The following is a 19,995-nucleotide window of genomic DNA, read 5'->3' as shown; positions in this document are numbered from 1 at the left end:
GTGTTTTTTGTTAATTATTCTAATTTACTGAGATGATGACTTAATGTAAGCCATAATCATCAACATTAACAGAAATAAACACTTGAAATAGATCACTCTGTAATTACTCTATATAATATAAGAGTTTCACTTTTTGTATTGAAGAACTGAAATAAATTAACTTTAATGATATTTTAATTTAGTGAGAAGCACTTGTACTTCAGGTGACACAGTTTTGTAATAAAAAAAATAAGATATGAGGAATCCCAACAATTTTTAATTAATTCGATAGGCTATGACTGAACAAATCTAAAAGGGATTTTCTGGGCTTCAGCTAAATGAATGCAGTCACTTTTTGTGACTGCACATTGCTGATTCCTGACAGTGTACAATATGCAGGCTGTCAGATTTCTCTGTTGCCTGGTGAAACTAGCAATTATGTGATAGCAAGTTTGTGATTTTCATAGTTGTGGTCATGTGCCGCCTAGCCTTCTCTCAATAGAGGTTTCATAGAAGCTGAAAAAGTTGCTAGTTGGCACGTAACCGAAATGATGTAAATTGCATACTTGCGGTCATGTGACCTCCCGCTTCAGCAGACAACAGAGCATATTCTGCATATTGTACATTGTCAGGATTCCGCAATCTGCAGTCACATAGCATGATTGCAGGAATTTAGCTAAAGCCAAAAAACTAATTTAAGAGCCTAATAGGTATCACTTCCAAACTTCTAGGTTAACTTTTTTAGATTTTTAGTTGCTTTTATTGATGTTTTTGGAAGTTAAATTCACAGAAATTCATCTTGTGAGGATTCTTACTAATTTAGAGGTTAGAAAAAAAGTTTTTCCCATGCTGTAGAATTTGATTTTCCCATAAGAGTAAGTGCACATAACATCTTTTTCAAGCAGATTCCGACAATTAAAATAGCACGCAGTAATGTAAAAACAACATTGTTGTGCACATATGTTCAGGTTTTTGTTACCTCTTTTAACTGCTTCAGGGTACAGCAACCATGAAGATGTTAAAAGAAGTATAAGTTCATTCTTTGGGTAGCTTTCCCTACAAAGATGCTCACTAGTTATAGTTTAAATTATAGAAAAAGAAACGCCAACAGCGGAGCCTCGGCAAAAACGACAGCAAAACTTTCAGTGCAGCCGCTTCAAGAAAATTACCTACAGGAAACCCTCGGTAGGTCCGCAGGCATCTTAAAGACATTATGTGCACATACCTTAAAGGTGTTTTTCAAGATAAAATTGGGCCAAGAAGTGAAAAAGAGCATAAAATAATAAATCAGATATTACTTAGCTGATAAATCCCACATGCAATGGATTGCAAAAGTATTCACCCCCCTTGGCATTTTTCATGTTTTGCTATCTCACAACTTGGAATTTCACAGTTTATTTATAGTTTAATACTGCTTAAACTATAAATGGCTGCAGCAATGGAAACAACAAAGTTCAATGTTGGGGTCTGGTTGTCGCTGGTGATGGCACTCTTGTAGAATCCATTGGTGCACGTAATGCTATAGGAACATGATTCCCTCCACAGCTGGTCCTATTATAACTCCAAGTGTGTTGAACCACAAGTCCCAGCAAAGTTTGCTTATAGATAGCTCTATTGGATCCTGCTGTCTCTTTCCAGTAATGGCTAACAACCCTCATATTCTCTGGTACGGTCTCCTCCTCCCTTCTTCTACAGCTTGCTCAGCCAATCAGTCCTGTCCTCTGCTGCTGCTCCTCTTCTTCCAGGCTGCCAAGGCAATGCAGCTAAGCAGGAACTCATGTCTCTTACTAAGAAACACTGTCTGCTCTTATCAGACTCAGTTTCTGTACACCAGTCTCACCCCAGAGGGGTTACATGTGTATACTGTAACTATTCACCCCCCCTAAAGTCAGTAATTTGTAGAGGCTCCTTTTGCGGCAATTACAGCTGCAAGTCACTTTGGAAAAGTCTCTATGAGCTTTCCACATCTTTCCACTTGAATTTTTGCCCATTCCTCAAGGCAAAACTACTCCGGCTCCTTCAAGTTACATGGTTTCCTCTGGTGAACAGCAATCCACAGATTGTCAATTGGATTAAGGTCTGGGCTTTGACTAGGCCACTCCAAAACATTTACATGTTTCCCCTTAGACCGCTCGAGTGTTACTTTAGCAGTATGCTTTGGGTCATTGTCTTGTTGGAAGGTGAACCTCCGTCCCAGTCTCAAATCACTGACAGACTGAAACAGGTTTTGCTCAAGATAATCCCTATATTTTGCACCATCCATCTTCCCCTTGACTCGGCCCATTTTCCCTGTCCCTGCTGCTGATGTTCTTGGAGTGATGAGCTGTGTTGGTTTGGCGCCAGACATAGCATTTACATTGGTGGCCAAAAAGTTCAATTTTGATCTCATCTCACCACAGCACCTTCCTCCACACATTTGGGGAGTCTCCCACGTGTCTTTTGGCAAACTCAAAATGAGTCTTACACACAAAAATTGTAAGTAAAGTTTTTTTTCTGCTCACTCTTCCATAAAGGCCACCTCTATGGAGTGTATGGCTTATTGTGGTCATATGGACAGATACTCCAGTCTTTGCTTGGGAACTCTGAAGCTCGTTTAGGGTTACCTTTGGTCTTTGTGATGCCTCTCTGATTATTGCCTTCCTTGCCTGGGCTTAGAGTTTTGGTGGGTGGCCCTCTCTTGGCAGGTTTGTTGTGGTACCACGTTCTTTCCATTTGATGATAATATATTTAACGTATTTAGCCTTCTCAACAACTTTGTCCCTGACATGTTTGGGGATCTTCTTAGTCTTCATGGTGTTGTTTGGTTAGTGGTGCCTCTTGCTTAATGGTGTTGCAGCTGATGTGGCCTTTCAGAAAAGGTGTGTACAAACTGGCTGACCATGTGACACTTAGATTACACACAGGTGGACTTCCTTTCACTAAGCATGTGACTTATGAAGGTAATTGTTTGCACCAGAATTTTTTAGGGGCTTCATAGCAAAAGGGGTGAATACATATGTACATGCCAATTTTTAGTTATTTAATCCCATAAATTAAATTTATGCCTATATTTTTCTCACTTCATCAACTTAGACAATTTAGTGCTGATGCATCAGACACAAATAGGATTAATAAAATATTTGAACTCAGGTTGTAATGGAACAAAATAGGTAAAAAGCCAAGGGGGTGAAGACTTTCGCAAGCCACTGTATTCCAGAACCACCGCTCCCTAGTGATCCTTTTTTTTTCTTCCGTGCTGAAGTGATGATGATGCTAACTACCTAACAAAATTTCAGGTCTCAGTGGCCGTGGTGTATTTAACTACTGAGCTACAACTGCTGTCCGCATGAATAACTGTACTTCTCACTTGATCACTAGACAAAAAGACCAACTTAGCTCAAGCCTAAGGCTTATGGGCAGGGGAAATTCCTACAAGTCTCCTATTTTACCAACATGGGGCAAATCTAAACTATTCCATTTGTAACAATGGCCTTGTCCTAATATATGAGTTGCAGTAGAATTGAATACATTCATATTGTCTCACTTCTGGCTATCTCCTAACCACATTAGAAAATTCTCCAGTTTGCTTCATTACAGACTGTAGTAATAGATTTTAGGCATGTGGTGCCTTTACAAGATTTCCTCCCGATCTTGTACAGGTGGGTGTGACTATTAGGTTTCTTATCCCCTGAAAACCATAACTTTATGAGGACTTTGGTAAGCCCTGGGGGGATGCTTGTGTGGCACCATAGACAGATGTCAGAGCACAAAACCAACTACCTAAGTTTCATTAAAAGAAGGCTATTGATCTTTGACCTATGCTGGGCTACTTGTGAACCAACTCTTTTCCTAAGGTAAGATTGCGACTTTTACTCTCTTGGGTAAAAAAAAATTCCATGAACTTTGGCTAAAAAAAATTATAAAAGCAATTAATAAATGAGCCCACCTGATCACATGAAGAAATGGAAGGGCTAATGGAAGCACTGAGTTGGCATGGAAAGATTGCACTGAGTGGCTGCCCACTTGGAATTATGGAGAACCTCCATTTCTGCTGGAGTTAAACTTTAAGAAACTAGCTTAGAATCATCAAATACAAGCAACTGATATTGGGCTAATAAAATATATGTCCATTTATGGAGCCATTGTACCAAAACTTTAAAAACCATATGACAAATTTGTTTCTACTAAACTAGAAGGACTCTCAGTTAAATTCACAACAGTTAAACTTGAAGATGACTTCTCAGAATCTATTTAGACAAGTGAAAAAAAACAGTCTCACCCTTAAGCATGTGAGGGAGCTCTCGCATTTATAACCCCACGCGATCGCTGGAAAGTATTCAACTTTAAAAAGCATTACAGTAGATTGTGCACCACATGGGGCCCTGAGGAAACTGGAGTGAAAATAAAAGCCTACCACACATCTATTAATCACTGCAACAATTTCACGGTCAGAAAATGTACTTGCGGTTTATATTTATCTGGCAGAGGAACAGTATTTTGTACCTGCTGTTCAAGTTATTTGCAGGAATTCATGAATCAGGAATTTCTAGATCTTAATCTACAAAATCTTAAGAGAAAATATATACAGTGCTGGCCAAAAGTATTGGCACCCCTGCAATTCTGTCAGATAATACTCAGTTTCTTCCTGAAAATGATTGCAATCACAAATTCTTTGGTATTATTCTCTTCATTTAATTTGTCTTCAATGAGAAAAACACAAAAATAATTGTCCTAAAGCCAAATTGGATATAATTCCACACCAAACCTAAAAAAGGGGGTGGACAAAAGTATTGGCACTGTTTGAAAAATCATGTGATGCTTCTCTAATTCGTGTAATTAACAGCACCTGTAACTTACCTGTGGCATCTAACAGGTGTTGGCAATAACTAAATCACACTTGCAGCCAGTTAACATGGATTAAAGTTGACTCAACCTCTGTCCTGTGTCCTTGTGTGTACCACATTGAGCATGGAGAAAAGAAAGAAGACCAAAGAACTGTCCGAGGACTTGAGAAACCAAATTGTGAGGAAGCATGAACAATCTCAAGGCTACAAGTCCATCTCCAAAGACCTGAATGTTCTTGTGTCTTCCGTGCGCAGTGTCATCAAGAAGTTTAAAGCCCATGGCACTGTGGCTAACCTCCCTAGATGTGGACGGAAAATAAAAATTGACGAGAGATTTCAACGCAAGATTGTGCGGATGGTGGATAAAGAACCTCGACTAACATCCAAACAAGTTCAAGCTGCCTTGCAGTCCGAGGGTACAACAGTGTCAACCCGTACTATCCGTCGGCGTCTGAATGAAAAGGGACTGTATGGTAGGATACCCAGGAAGACCCCACTTCTTACCCCGAGACATAAAAAAGCCAGGCTGGAGCTTGCCAAAACTTACCTGAGAAAGCCTAAAACGTTTTGGAAGAATGTTCTCTGGTCAGATGAGACAAAAGTAGAGCTTTTTGGGAAAAAGCATCAACATAGATTGTACAGGAGAAAAAAAGAGGCATTCAAAGAAAAGAACACGGTCCCTACAGTCAAACATGGCGGAGGTTCCCTGATGTTTTGGGGTTGCTTTGCTGCCTCTGGCACTGGACTGCTTAACCGTGTGCATGGCATTATGAAGTCTGAAGACTACCAACAAATTTTGCAGCATAATGTAGGGCCCAGTGTGAGAAAGCTGGTTCTCCCTCAGAGGTCATGGGTCTTCCAGCAGGACAATGACCCAAAACACACTTCCAAAAGCACTATAAAATGCTTTGAGAGAAAGCACTGGAGACTTCTAAGGTGGCCAGCAATGAGTCCAGACCTAAATCCCATAGAACACCTGTGGAGAGATCTCAAAATGGCAGTTTGGAGAAGGCACCCTTCAAATATCAGGGACCTGGAGCAGTTTGCCAAAGAAGAATGGTCTACAATTCCAGCAGAGCATTGTAAGAAACTCATTGATGGTTACCGGAAGCGGTTGTTCGCAGTTATTTTGGCTAAAGGTTGTGCAACCAAGTATTAGGCTGAGGGTGCCAATACTTTTGTCTGGCCCTTTTTTGGAGTTTTGTGTGAAATGATCAATGATTTGATTTTTGCTTCATTCTCTTTTGTGTTTTTTCCTTGCAAGCAAATTAAATAAAGAGAATAATACCAAAGAATTTGTGATTGCAATCATTTTCAGGAAGAAACTGAGTATTATCTGACAGAATTGCAGGGGTGCCAATACTTTTGGCCAGCACTGTATTATACGCGCACACTTATCAGCCATAACATTTAAACCAACTACCTGTAGGCCTCCTCATGTGTCAATGTAAGGTGCCCCAGCGAGGTAGTCGTGGGCGAGTTGTGGCCCTTGCTCACTTTGGCACCTTACAGACAATTTGTGTCCTCGCTCTGATGTGTGGCTGTACATGTGACATTCTTCACTTACTTCACACCATCCGGTCGCGGCTGTCTCCAGACATTTCTCTTCTGGGACCAGGGCACTAATAATTTTAGAGGACACAAAGTTATTAACCATAACTGGGGTTTTACTTGGGGGAAAGGAGTAATTACAATATTTACAGTCTGGTAGATTGGATAAGGCCCAACAGCTTCTTGTCTCCCATACAGGTGCTAAAATCATATTCAGACCTGGTGCCCTCTTTACGTGAAGCATCTGTCTGTTTCTATTCCTTAGCCTAAGAGATGGCTCCTCATCAGCAACAGTGTGCCCAGATCCTTTATCTCCCTCACGGCTTATCCTGGAGTCCTATTTTCCTCTGCTACCTGCAGACTAGAAGTGCCCCGGATCCTCAATACCTCCGTTGAGATTCTGCGGCCGGCTAATAGGACTCCTGCGTGAGGAGATATTCACACAACGGATTCACTGTCTGAGGGTAGAGAGCCCCCGTCTACCCTTGCAGACAATTTCCCTGACTGTCCGTACGTAAGAGCTCCTGTCACGTCCCTGACAATGCTTCAACTGATTAAAAAATAACGGCTACAGCTATTTTTAGCACACCGAGAGACTCCACCCACTAAGCCATCTGCTTAGCAACTGCCTTGCCTCTCACTGACAACTGTACCCAGTAGTGGCATCTTGTGGCTGATAAAAAGTACTGCAGCCCCTCAAGGAATTATAACTAACCTCTAGGCATGCCCAATGTCTATCCCTGTCACTATGTTTCCCCCTTACTCAACTGACTGCACCACTGAAATTAACCCCGTAACTTGACCTAATAGCAGTTCAGAGAGTCCCTAACTATGGGGATATGTAATTCTAACTACTTCAGTGCCAAAGGAAGGTTACATCCTTCCTCATTATTACATCATGAAAGTAGCTCTGACTTGTTGGGGCATTGGGTCATCAGGATTTCTGAAGCTGTCTTGTGGTTTCTGCTACTAAGAAGTTAGTTAGCAGCACATTTCTTAAATGGAAAGTTAAATTTCAACTAACTTTGTGTAAACCAATAGTAAAAGCGAATGTATCAATGTTGTTGATACTGGAAATTAACTGGATTGTACAGTGTAGTGCATTCTAAAAAACTAGCGCAGCAAAAGAGAAGTCTTGGAGACGGGAGTTTGAATTATAGAAGGTGCTAGATCATTAGCAGAACGGGGAGCACCAATAGGGTCGTATGTTGCAATAAATGAGGAACACAGAGGTTCAGAATCCGTGCTGCCCAAGGTTCAAAGAAACGATCACACATGAAGGTGAAGCATGAATGAGGTTTATTATGTCAATACGTGTCAAGATTTTCAAACCTCTTCATCAGGACTAAACTACAATGACCATTTATTGCATTGTATATCCTTGGTGGTCCTGCTACAGCTTTACATCCTTCTATAGGAGTTGTGATTGTCACAACCCCATCAGGTGAGCGTACTTATAATATTTTATACCACTTGGTTATCATATAAGACCTTATTTGTGATTTTTGTCTCTCCAGTTTAAAGGGTGGTAAACAGAGATGAGGGAGAAAATGTAGGGTGGTGCACAACTGTGAAAAGCTTTGTGGGTGAGAGTGATAAATTTATATTGTACCCTGTAGCAGATGGGTAACCAGTGCAATAACTGGCACAAGGTGGAGTTATCAATGTTGTGGCTGGACCTAAATATGACCCTGGCTGAAGCATTTAGGATAGATTGGAGATGGGGGCATTTAGTAAGCGATAGATTGATTAGTAGAGAGTCACAGTAATCCAGGCGAGAATGAATCAGAGCACCAGTAAGAGGTAAGAAAAGGATAGATTCTCAAGATGTTTTTGAGATGTAGGTGACATGTGGGAGCGAGTGACTGGATATGGGGGATGAAAGAAAGTTATGATAGAACCACGCACAGAAATGGCAATTTCAGGTTTAGGTAGGGTAGCGAAGGGAAGAAACATGGAATTCAGTTTTGGTCAGATTCAGTGTCAGTGGGAGGACACAATGTTAGAGACAGAGTACAGACAATCTCTGGTATTTTGTAATAATGCAGGTGTCATGTCAGAATCAGATGTGTGTGACTAAAATAAGGATGCTGATTTCAAAACTGCAGTAAGTTTTCTTCTATAATGTCAGGTTTTATCTTTACAGCTTATCTTAAAGCGATTACTCTAGACTGGATCGAGGGTAGCACTAGTGCTATCTTATTAACCAAGAGTGAACCGCCTTAGAGTGGGGTGGGATGGAGGACAACCGTGGCGATCGGCAACAGGTTATTTGTCTAGGATATTTAGTTACATGTGAGAGAGTGTGGCGAGAGGTTGTGTGAAACGTATTCTGAAAGTCAGTGTACAAGGGGTTAGCAGAATTTTTTTTTTATTTAAACATTTATTCCCTTTCTTACAGATCATGTCTGTCTCAGATATTTCTCATCTTAAGTATCTAAACAGCACTGATTCCTTTTGTTATATCTGTGGCAGTTTCACAATTCCCAGTCAAAGGACGAACATCAGCACATTTGTCAAGCAAGGCTATTTTGCATATTTCAAAGTAAAACTTGGTGATAAAGATAAGTCTTGGGCCCCTCTAAAGGAGTGGAAGCAATGTGTCGAGAGTTTACGGATGTGAACGAAGGTTCAAATCCTACCAAGGACAACATCTGCAATGAGTTGGTATGTTCTCCCCATATTTGGTGGGTTTCCTCTGGGTTCTCAGTGCCAGTTTTCCTTGAACTACCCTCTTTTCAAGAACAGCATTATGGTGAAGAACAAAGTGACAGCAATGATGAAGTTTTCGAAATTGAAGATTCCTCACTTCGTAAGGGTTTTGACCAGCATGAGTTGACTGATTTGACACGAGATTTAGGACTATCAAAAAAGGTTTCAGAACTTCTAGCATCAAGACTGCATGAGAAAAACTTGCTTGAAAAAGGAGCAAAGATATCCTACTTTCGATCCAGAGAAAGTGCAGTTCTGCAATACCTAAGAAGTGACTGTGGCTTTTTGTATAGCCATAACCGACAAGGTTTAATTGCGGAATTAGGAATTCCAATCTATAACTCAAATGAATGCCGACTGTTTATCGATAGTTCAAAGCGGAGCTTAAAGTGTGTCCTCCTTCACAATGGCAATTTATTTTATACAGTCCCAATTGGCTATTCAGTTTTTCATTGTGAAGAATGCAGAGATATAGGAGAGTCATTGAGTTGTTGCAATATCATAAACACAGTTGGATCTTCTATGTTGACCTTAAAATGGTATGCTTACTTCTTTGTCAGAATCGGGGATACATCAAGTATCCTGGTATTATGTGCACATGGGACAGTAAAGCCCATGAGAATCATTTGGTGGGGAAGAATTGGCCTCCAAGACCTGACCTCAAACCTGGTGATCCAAACATTCTACATGAGCTACTTTTGGCAGAAAAAACTTTATATTCCCACCTCTACACGTGGAACTGGGTCTCATGAAGCAATTCGCTAAAGCTTTGCCAACTGAAGGAGATTGTTTCAAGTACCTCATTTTGGCATTTCCTAGCCTGTTATTTGAAAAAATTAAAGCTGGTGTGTTTGATGGTCCACAAATTCGGCAGCTCATCATAGCTGAACAATTCATTGGGACAATGTCAGAACTCCAAAAGAATGCTTGGTTATTATTCAAAGACCTTGTCAAGGACTTTCTTGGAAATACACGAGCAAACAATTACACTCAAAATGTAAAGTCCAGTCAAAATGTCCATTACACTTAAATGCCTGCAAAGTCTTCACGGAAAATTTAGGAATTTATGCTGATTCTGTGGTGAAACTTACGAAATTCATCCTCACCCACAATTACTTTAAATTTGATAACAACATATATCTACAGGAGACTGGTACAGCGATGGGAAGTAAAATGGCTCCACAGTATGAAAATCTTTTCATGGCCAAACTTGAAAGTGACTCATTGACCTTATGTCCCATCAGGCCTCTGGCCTACTACCATTACATTGTTGATATTTTAATCATCTGGATGGAGTCTGAGCAACAGCTGAAGATGTTTCATCAACACTTTAATCAATTTCATCCCTCCATCAACCTAACACTCAACTACTCCTGCACTGAAATTAACTTTTTGGACACCATCATTAAGCTACAAAACAATGAAATAGAGACGTCCATATACTAGAAACCGATTGACCGTCCAACATACCTTAACATACTTAAATGGGACAGTTTTCATCCAAAACACATAAAAAACTCTGTTGTCTACAGCCAAGCCATAAGATACAATTGGATTTGTTCCAATCTTATGGATAGAGACAAATACCTTGGTGGCCTCAGAACGACCTTTTTGAATCAGTGGTACCATCCAAGAACAATTGCAAGAGCCACCAGAATATCAAGGAATCATCTCCTATATTACAAAACTAAACAAGAGAGCAACCGGGTGCCTCTAGTAGTCACCTACAATCCAAACCTGGAGATGCTAAGGGGAGCTGCACAGAAACTACAACCTTTACTACAAAAATGCCCTACTACAATCCATATTTCCAGCCCCTCCCATTTCTGTGTTTTAGGCAACCGCCAAATCTAAGAAGCATCATCGTCAAATGCTCCCTGTTCTCTCCACCAGCTACAGGAACCTTTCCCTGCAAACAGAAAAAGTGTAAAACCTGTCCATTTATAATGACCGTGGACAAGATAAAGATCCCCAATTCACATCAGGACTACAGGTACTTTCAGCTGCATCACATCTAATGTAGTGTACTTAATTATATTTACCAAATGTCCAGTTGGGGGCCTGTATGTTGGGCAGACAGGGCAAAAACTTAGAAAAAAGGTGAATTTTCATCGCCACACAATAAAAGAAAAAAGAACAGATCTACCTGTGGCCAAATATTTTTGTATCCCTCATCACAGCACCATGGACATGAAGGTACTGGTATTAAAAGCTAACTTCAAATTTCAGAGAGACAGAAAAATTTCAGAATACAAACTCATGACAACCTTTGACACACTCAGTGCAGAAATGAATGTGTCATATGGATTTATGTAATTCTACTTCAACTAAGGAATGTGCTCCTCAGACCTGTGGGAGCATCAGAACCCTGGACCAGACTTCAATCACAGAACAATAAAACTTTCACACTCCTTATCTATGAACTGCTCCAATATTTACGGCCACAACTCTTTCTCCCCCCTCCCATACTCATAGTTCTGCTTCACGTCACTTGTCTCATCTATTGCATTATTCTTGTGCCTGGTTGTGTATAAATATGTGATTCTTCAGATTTTGTGTTATTCTATGCCTGATGAAGAGGCTTGAGTAGTCTCAAAAGCTTGCAATTTGTTACCATCTTTTCAGTTAGCCATTAAAAGGTATCAACCACTGAGGACTCTCAAATTTTAATATTTTTCTATCTACTGTCTAACACGGTACAAAGATATATTTTTTTCCGGACTAAAAATGTCTTGGAGAGCTACAAAATGCTTGGCTGCAATATGAGCATTAAGATGCATTTTCTGCATAGCCATCTAGCTAACTTCCCTGAAAACCTTGGCGCAGTCAGTGATGAGGAAGGTGAACAATTCCTCCAAGATTTGAAGGTCATAGAGAGACAGTATCAGGGTAGATTGGATGTACATATGATAGCTGACTTTTGATGGAGCATCAGACGAGATTGTCCACAGATGGAACACGGTACAAAGATATATTTTTTTCCGGACTAAAAATGTCCAGAAACTCTTGGAGAGCTACAAAATGCTTGGCTGCAATTTGAGCATTAAGATGCATTTTCTGCATAGCCATCTAGCTAACTTCCCTGAAAACCTTGGCGCAGTCAGTGATGAGGAAGGTGAACAATTCCCCCAAGATTTGAAGGTCATAGAGAGACAGTATCAGGGTAGATTGGATGTACATATGATAGCTGACTATTGATGGAGCATCAGATGAGATTGTCCACAGATGGAACACTCCAGGAAAAGCTATAAGCAATTTCACTTCGGCTATGAGCCCACGATGCAGAAATGCTCTGGATTTTTTCCTGAGCATTTCTGCATCTCCCTGGCAGAAAAAACGCATGCGGATTGTACATGCGTTTTTCCTGCCAGGGACAAGCGGAAGTGAAGCGTTCTTCACATGCATTTCCGCATGCGGGTTGTCAAGCGCTTTCCAAGCGATTTTAGCATCACTTGGAAAGTGCTTGACAACTTGTTCACACTATATAAATCCATGCAACCGGCATGTATTTATATAGTGTGACTGAAAGAATGGTAAAAAAATAAAAAATAAATATGATACTTACCTTCTGATGGCCCCCGGTGTCTTTATCCGATGCGTCTCGGCTTGCCGGCAGCTCGCGGTAGACTAAAGAACCTGCCGACGTCAGCGGTCGTGTGACCCGTCACATGACTAAATGACATCATGGCAGGTCCTTGAGTCCACCGTGAGCTGCCGGCAAGCTGAGACAAGGACACCAGGCCATCAGAAGGTAAGTATAATGTATATTTTTTATTTTATTCTTTTTTTTACAGGTACTATGGTACCCAGGTGTGGAGGAGAGTCTCCTCTTCTCCAAACCCGGGTACCATCTGCACATTGAAATGCATGGAATCCGCATGTACAGATGCAGTGATGCGGATTCCATGCGTTCCAATGCAAGTCAATGGCAGCGAAAATGCCGCGGTGTAAGGGGGAAGACCAGGGTGTAAGTACTTTCAGAAGAAGGGATCCGGAACTGCCGGGGCCGTACCTCTGGTTGCAGGGGGGAGACAGACTGAGAGCACAGGAGTCAGGTGACTGGGAAGCTGGGGGTGTGTCCAGAGTGAGAGCTGGGAGGTCAGATGACCAGGAAACTGATGGCGTGGCTAGAGAGAGGGAGAGACGAGGACTTTTGTGCGGGAAAGCGGAAAGAGAGTTCTGCTCAGGAGAGCAGTGTGAGAGGGTCCAGGCTCCTGGCTCCAGTACTGGGAACAATATCCGAGTGCAGTGGAACAGAGGAGTGAAGCCGACTAGAGGGAGAAGAGATGCAGGGTCTGTGGAGCCGAGCACGTGAGGAGCACTGTTATGGACTAGGGCCTCAGCGAGTAAAACCGGAGACCGCCCGCTGAGGCCAGAAGACAGAGCATTGTTTGGGCGGGGAAGCCTGAAGAAAGCGTCACCAGCATCAGCTGGCAACTGCCTTGTGGAGGATAAAAGTCAGCTAAGTGTAAAAACTGTAGTTTACAACCGGTTTGACTCTGCTACATCTAGTTAAACTGTGAACTGTCAGTTATAGACTTCTACCTGCTATTTCCCTTGTTTTTCCCCATATTTTCCCCTGTTACTCCCTGCGTGGAGATTTACCCTGTTATCATAAACCTCCCCTGTTTATTAACCCTGTATTGGCTGCTCTGTGTTTCTGTGTCACTGCATCTAAAGTACCCGTGTTACAGCGCTTCCGGAAAATAATTGGTAGTGCTGCGTATTTTTCCGTAATGATAATCCGCAGCAGAAATTTCCGCAGCATGTGCACAGCACATGCGGATTATCATTGGGGAACATGGCAGACCTTGTACCAAGCATTTTTTAAGCGTTTCTGCAGCGGAATTGCCGCTGCGGAAAAGCTTAAAAAACGCATAGTGGGCACACAGCCTAACAGTAACAATATATCCTTTGCATGAACAAAACAGATTTAAATAAACATTACATTCAGGTTATTTTTTGCATTATTTTTCATTGAATTTACATTTTGTATGTTTTTTGTATACAAAGGGAGGGCATCCTGTAGCTTATAAAGTTGTTGTGATAGAGAAAAACTGAGGTCAAAAGTTAGTCAAAAACAAGTGTCAGACCTAACTCAATGAAAATTGTGTTCCCTAGTGTAATTGGTTGTCATCAGCATAGAGATTGTACTGGAAACCAGATCTGCTGATGATTTGTTCAGTAGGGGCAGTGTATAGAGAAAAGAGGGGTCCTGAGGAACCACGACAGTAAGAGGAAGAGGAGGGAAAGAAGAGACAGCAAATGTACACTGAAGGAATGGTCAGAAAGGTAGAAGGAGAACCAAGAGTGAGCAGTGTCCTTGAATCCGATAGAGTGGATCACTGTGATGAGGAGCTGGTGATCCATGGTATCAAATGCTCCAGAGAGATCAAGGATAATCAGAAGGGAGAAATGGCTATTAGATTTAGGTGTTAATAAATCTTTAGAGACTTTAGTAAGGTCTGTTTTTGTAGCGTATAAACAGTGGAAACTGTATTGTAAAAAGTCAAGAAGAGAGTTATATGAAAGACAGCAGATTAAACGAGAGTATATCAAGTGTTCCAGGAGTTTAGAGATGTAGATATTAAAGACAGGTCTCTAGCTAGCACAGCAGGTCTGGTTGAAGGATCTTTTTTTAGTAAAGGGGTTATAACAATGTCTTTGAAAAAAAAGGGAAAGATAGTGGACGAAAGAGAGAGATTAAATATTTTAGTTAGGTGACTAGTGACATCCGTGGAGAAAGACTGAAGGAGGTGAGAAGGAATAAGGTCACTGGTGCAGGTAATATGACAGGAAGTGAGGATCTGGTATCTTCTCTAACCAGTTCAAACTCCAAAAGTGAACTTGTTGAGGGACTAGGATCCATACTATTATCGGATTGGGAATTTCCTGTTGGATATGTTCAATTTAATCTTTAAAATAAGTTTCCAGATCATTAGCGCTGAGGCTGGTGATAGGGTCCTGCACTTTAGGACTAAGGAGAGTGAAAAGTACTAAGGTTTTGAAGTGTATTGTACAAGCAATCAAGTATGTAGGGGGACTAAAAAAATACATAAAAGATAGGTAAACAATATATAAAAATATTAAAAGAAACCCTTCAAATTAAAATTTTTCCATTAAAAAAATTTCAAATATTAAAATATTTGGTATTGCTGTATCTGTAAAACACCAATCTTATACTCTTTGACAATTGAATTTAATGCTTAAACTCTATAAATATATAATAACAAAAAAATAATTTCATTTTATCAAGTAAAATATCATGCCATGATTTATATACAGGGTATGAAAAATGTAAGTTTTCTAGCAACCATTCAAAATATACTACCCATTGCTGGAATGCTTACTGTTACAGGACAATTGGCCAATGTGATTGAATTGCTATTTCCCTTCATTTTTTTATAATAAGTCAATGTCCTTAAGAACAATGGAAACAATTTCTTCCAGAAAACAAGAATAAGGAATATAGAGAAGAACAAAGCAGACAACCAGAAATAAAGTAGTCAGTGTGTGCTCCGCACGTTGTACTGAGCCGATGAGGACCCAAGAGGCTCTCCGTATAAGCTAATAAGTAGTTACAGAATGCCTCTCAGCATGATAGTTTCTGCTTAGATCACTTGACGATACAATTCTATTAAGACCCCTCTGCAATTAATCCGCTTAAAGTGGTCTCCCAGGCAATGAAGCAGGATTATCTGTTTATCTAACTCTGTCAGTAGAGTGAAGAGAACAAGGTACGTAGGGATAGAATACAGCACAATTATAGACTGGCTGGAGATGTTTGAAGTGGATAATAGGAAGGAAGAATCTTGCCTTTGTAAATCCAAGAGTAAAAAGTTAGGAATGAATGCAATTTAAAAGGATTGCTATAGAGCGTAGACAATTGGAGATCTAAGAACAAAAATAAAATGAATGTGGGGGACAAAAAGGGAAGTTATTCTATTAATCTGGTACTTGTAAGAAATATAGGAATTGAGTTATATACGTGTAACTGTGATACAAGAACATTTAACTCCTTCAGCATCACATATTTTTAATGTTGCCTTTCCAAAAATTATCTTTTTTTTTCCTTTGTTTTTTTTGCAACACAAATTGTAGTTTTTGTATGTACCATTTTTAGGTACATACATATGGTAATGAATATTTATATACTTAATTTTAGGATTAAAATTAAAATTTACTTTGTTGTGACATTATCGTCGTGCTGATCACCTTTCCTGGGGTAAAAGGTATGGCACGGTTTACTTGTAGCACACAAGGAGGACTTTGAAAGACACAACACGTTTAAACAGGGTGTTTGTGTGCAGTAATACCGTCCATGGTCACTTGGCAAAGTTAAGGTCCCTCACCAGGGTGAGGTACAGTACTGCCCTCAGGTTGTGAAAAAACTGAGAAGCATCGACCTAAGGAGCAGTCCATCGGTTATGAGATCATAGGTCAATGGGCTACTATATGACTCGAGGCCTGACATCTCCAGCACACAATGACATGAGATGTATTCCTTGAAATCAGCTCTGACCCTTCATGGGTCTATGTGTGCTGCTCACACATGGACTTGAACCCCCTCTTTTGGGTATTCCAGAAAGATGACCACAGGCTTCCTTGATTGCTCAGGATGTTCTCAGCAGCCAAGTATCTTTGCATGAGGTTCACGAGGTCATTTGCCTTCTGGGGGTCTCCTGGGCAACCCACTACTTAGGTAGTGAGTGGATAAACCGTGCCACTACAACTCTTTCCACCAACTGTGTCGGAGAGCAGGTCTCAATCATTTTTGCACCAGGTGTAGCAGGTCAAACATTAGGGACTAAGGGGCCTTGTCACTTTGGTAGTGCCAGAAGTGCACCCATTGTGCCCTGACAACCTGGGTTACTCGCAAATGTGCTATAGTTTTTGCCTTCAGTTTGCCATACTCCTTGGCATTCTGCAGGGCAAAGTCGTAGTATTTTTCTGTGGTTCTCCAGTAATGTATGGAGCTAGGACCTGTACCCATTGCTCTGGGGGCAGTTTCTCCCTACCTGTAAACCTCTCAAAGACAGTCAGGAAAGCCTCGATGTCGTCCTGCAGACTCATTTTCTGCAAGACCTTCCAAACTGTTCATCTCACATGGGTACCGCACTTTGGCTGGCGGATATTGCTGTCTCCCTGACCTGGATAGTTTCTGCCAAGTAAGCCATCCGCTGCTGATGCTGTTGTAACTGGTGGATCATGAGTTTGTTAGTTTCTTGTTGGGCCTGCTGTTGCTAGACCAGTTTCTAAACAAGATCCTCCATACTTTCTGACCGTGTTTGCAATGCCGTAGCTGCCTTTACCTACGACACTCAATCTTTAAACTGTGATCACCTGTGCCCTTTGGGACTTCATGCCCGCATTCTCCACCAATTGTGACATAACTGTCATGTGAGATCACCTTTCCAGGGGTAAAAGGTATGGCTGGGTCTACTTGTAGCACACAAGGAGGATTCTTAAAGCCGCGACACATTTAAAAAGGATGTCTGAGTCAGTTTATTTTCACTAGTTGCACAGCACAGAAACAAAAGCATAAACATAAATCACTAGCCTTGTCTAGGTGCTAACTAAACAATATAAATCCTGGCTACTCAGACATGGCTGAGCTAGTCCCAGTCCAGTCACAAAACACAGCTATTTTCTATAGCAACTAGCCATACTGGCAATTTGGAGCACATGGCCTGTGTAGCCTCCTCTCAGAGAGATGTGTCTTTTCTCTCTCCCCAGGCTGAGAGACTAAGGTGAACACACTTACCCTGGTTATATGCAGAGCTAATCAAGTACAACTCATGAGGACCTGTAGTGCTAGGATTTAACCCTGTCCTACCTGGCTTTCCTCAGCATATCGCAAGAATCTAGGACATACATAGACCCCTTCAATAACTTCACCATGGTTTAGTAGATGCTATCTACAATAAGTGTATACATTTATAAGATGATAAAAAGAAAAGAGATGCGCTGCAAACCACTCATAAAATACCAAAACAGTGATTCCTATCTGTCTTAGAGAAAATGGTAGTCCAAATGAAGATATATGCGTGTAGCTTCCAGGGGTCCTTTGAAGAAGTCACAACTGCAACTAGAGGTGATGGACAAGTGCCGGAGTCTGTAGAACAAGCCGTGAGTATTGCAGAAAATGGGTTCAGACGGCGTGTTAACGCCGGAGATAGAGGGCTGCAAAGACTCTCAGAGACTCGGGCTTTCAGGTACATGCAGCCATTGCACTAGGAGGATACAGGGATGAAGATCATGGGTGAGAAGAACTGCAGACAGCCTAAAAGGTGTGCCAGCCGGTCACACCTGCAGGACAGCTGATGATCAATGACGTGAGCGCTTAGTATCTGTGTGACGTCACAACAGCTGGGGGATTCCACTGAGGGAAAAACAGTCCAGCGCTTATGTAGCACCCTGAGGATTCGGCTGCTACAGGGGTATTGCACCTCAACCCAGAGGTGTGATATTCCACTCCCGGGTAAGGAAGGAGTGTGGAACTGAGCTCGGTAGGCTGCATGCACTACACACATCCCATTTCCGAGGAGCAGACCGACGGTACTCCCACTTGGAAATGTGCAGGTACGACCGAGTCTGTTCCTGGCTGGAGTGGGAGGGGGGTGGTACATCCCAAGTAGTGTAGGGGCAGATAGGGGGAGCAGCCTGGGTAAAGTTAGGAGCTCATTGGGTGCTGGTCACCTGAGCTCACACATAGAGGGTGTATATAAGGTGGGCACCAACTAAGAACAGGGTCAGATGCAGAGAACAAGTCAGTTGCAGAGAGAAAGTCAGGAGCAGAGGAGAAGAGAGACCCAGAGTGAGAGAGGAGAAGAAAGAGAGACCCAGAGGGGGAAACAGCAGAAAAGGACTCCAAGATCCCAACTTAAATCCCCGGGTGAAGAGTCGGCATCAGGGTACCGGAACCCAAGCTGGTGGGGGTAAAAACATTCCCCAGCCAGAGACCGGAGACCGTGGGCAGCGTTTGCCACGGTCACCCACCACATCCACCCCGAAGGCACACCACATGAAGGGTCAGGGAACCCAAGGCCGAGGGTGTCCCAACAGAAGGCCCGAGGGAGCTGGACCTAGGTGGATCACTGGTGGGGACGGCCAGAGAACGGGACAGAAGGAGAGCTCAGGGCCACGCTCCGGACTTGTTTGGGGGTTGGCTGGATCCAGGACCTGGTGGACGCAGCACGGCTCGGGTGGTCACTCGAAGCTGGAGTGACCAGTACAACATCTGCAGTAAGTAAACACCCTTAACTGCACAACCCGACTCTGTCTTCATTGCCGTCTGCACTGCACCACCACAACCCCCATCCTCTGCACCTGTCCCCTCTGAGGCTATACCCCTCCCGTTGGGGGTTATCCCACCAAGCTGCGCACCCACCATCAGCCTCAGCGGACCCTGCTGCAGCGGCGGCCACAGTGACCGCATCACAACGGGTGGCGTAGTCGACACAAAAGAACTCTTAATAACATCTGTAGGACTGCCACATAACACTGAGCTTGACGCCCTGGGCACGGGCCGGGTCACAGCCGCTCGGAGACTACAACCCCCCATCTGATCCGGTGCCGGGTATTCCCCTCAAAAAGGAATATGTCCCAGGGGGCGCGTCAACTTTGGCGTAGTCGGCAGAATTACGTGCCCGCAACACCCGGGTACTGCGTGCCTGAAGAAAAGTGCAAGTTTACCTCAGAAAGAAGTCTCCCGCCGGTTCCGGAGGGTCCACGCCATCGGACCCCATCACAGGTCGTTTCCCGCCGATTGTCCGCCATTTCCAGCTTGTTCCCGCCATCTGCAGAGTTTCCCGCCACTGGGCGACGCTTCCCGCCAAATCCGAAGATTTCCCGCCTTGGAAGAGCAGCGGACGCCATTATGGGCGTGCCAAAGGAGGGCAAGAGGCCGCCTCCCATCGTGGGCCAGGAC

The sequence above is a fragment of the Phyllobates terribilis genome, unplaced genomic scaffold, assembly GCF_046119375.1.
Source record: "Phyllobates terribilis strain yellow unplaced genomic scaffold, ASM4611937v1 Scaffold_2__4_contigs__length_985480577, whole genome shotgun sequence".
NCBI lineage: Eukaryota > Metazoa > Chordata > Amphibia > Anura > Dendrobatidae > Phyllobates > Phyllobates terribilis.
The sequence above is the reverse complement of the archived record's forward strand: the minus strand, read 5'-3'. Positions refer to the sequence as shown.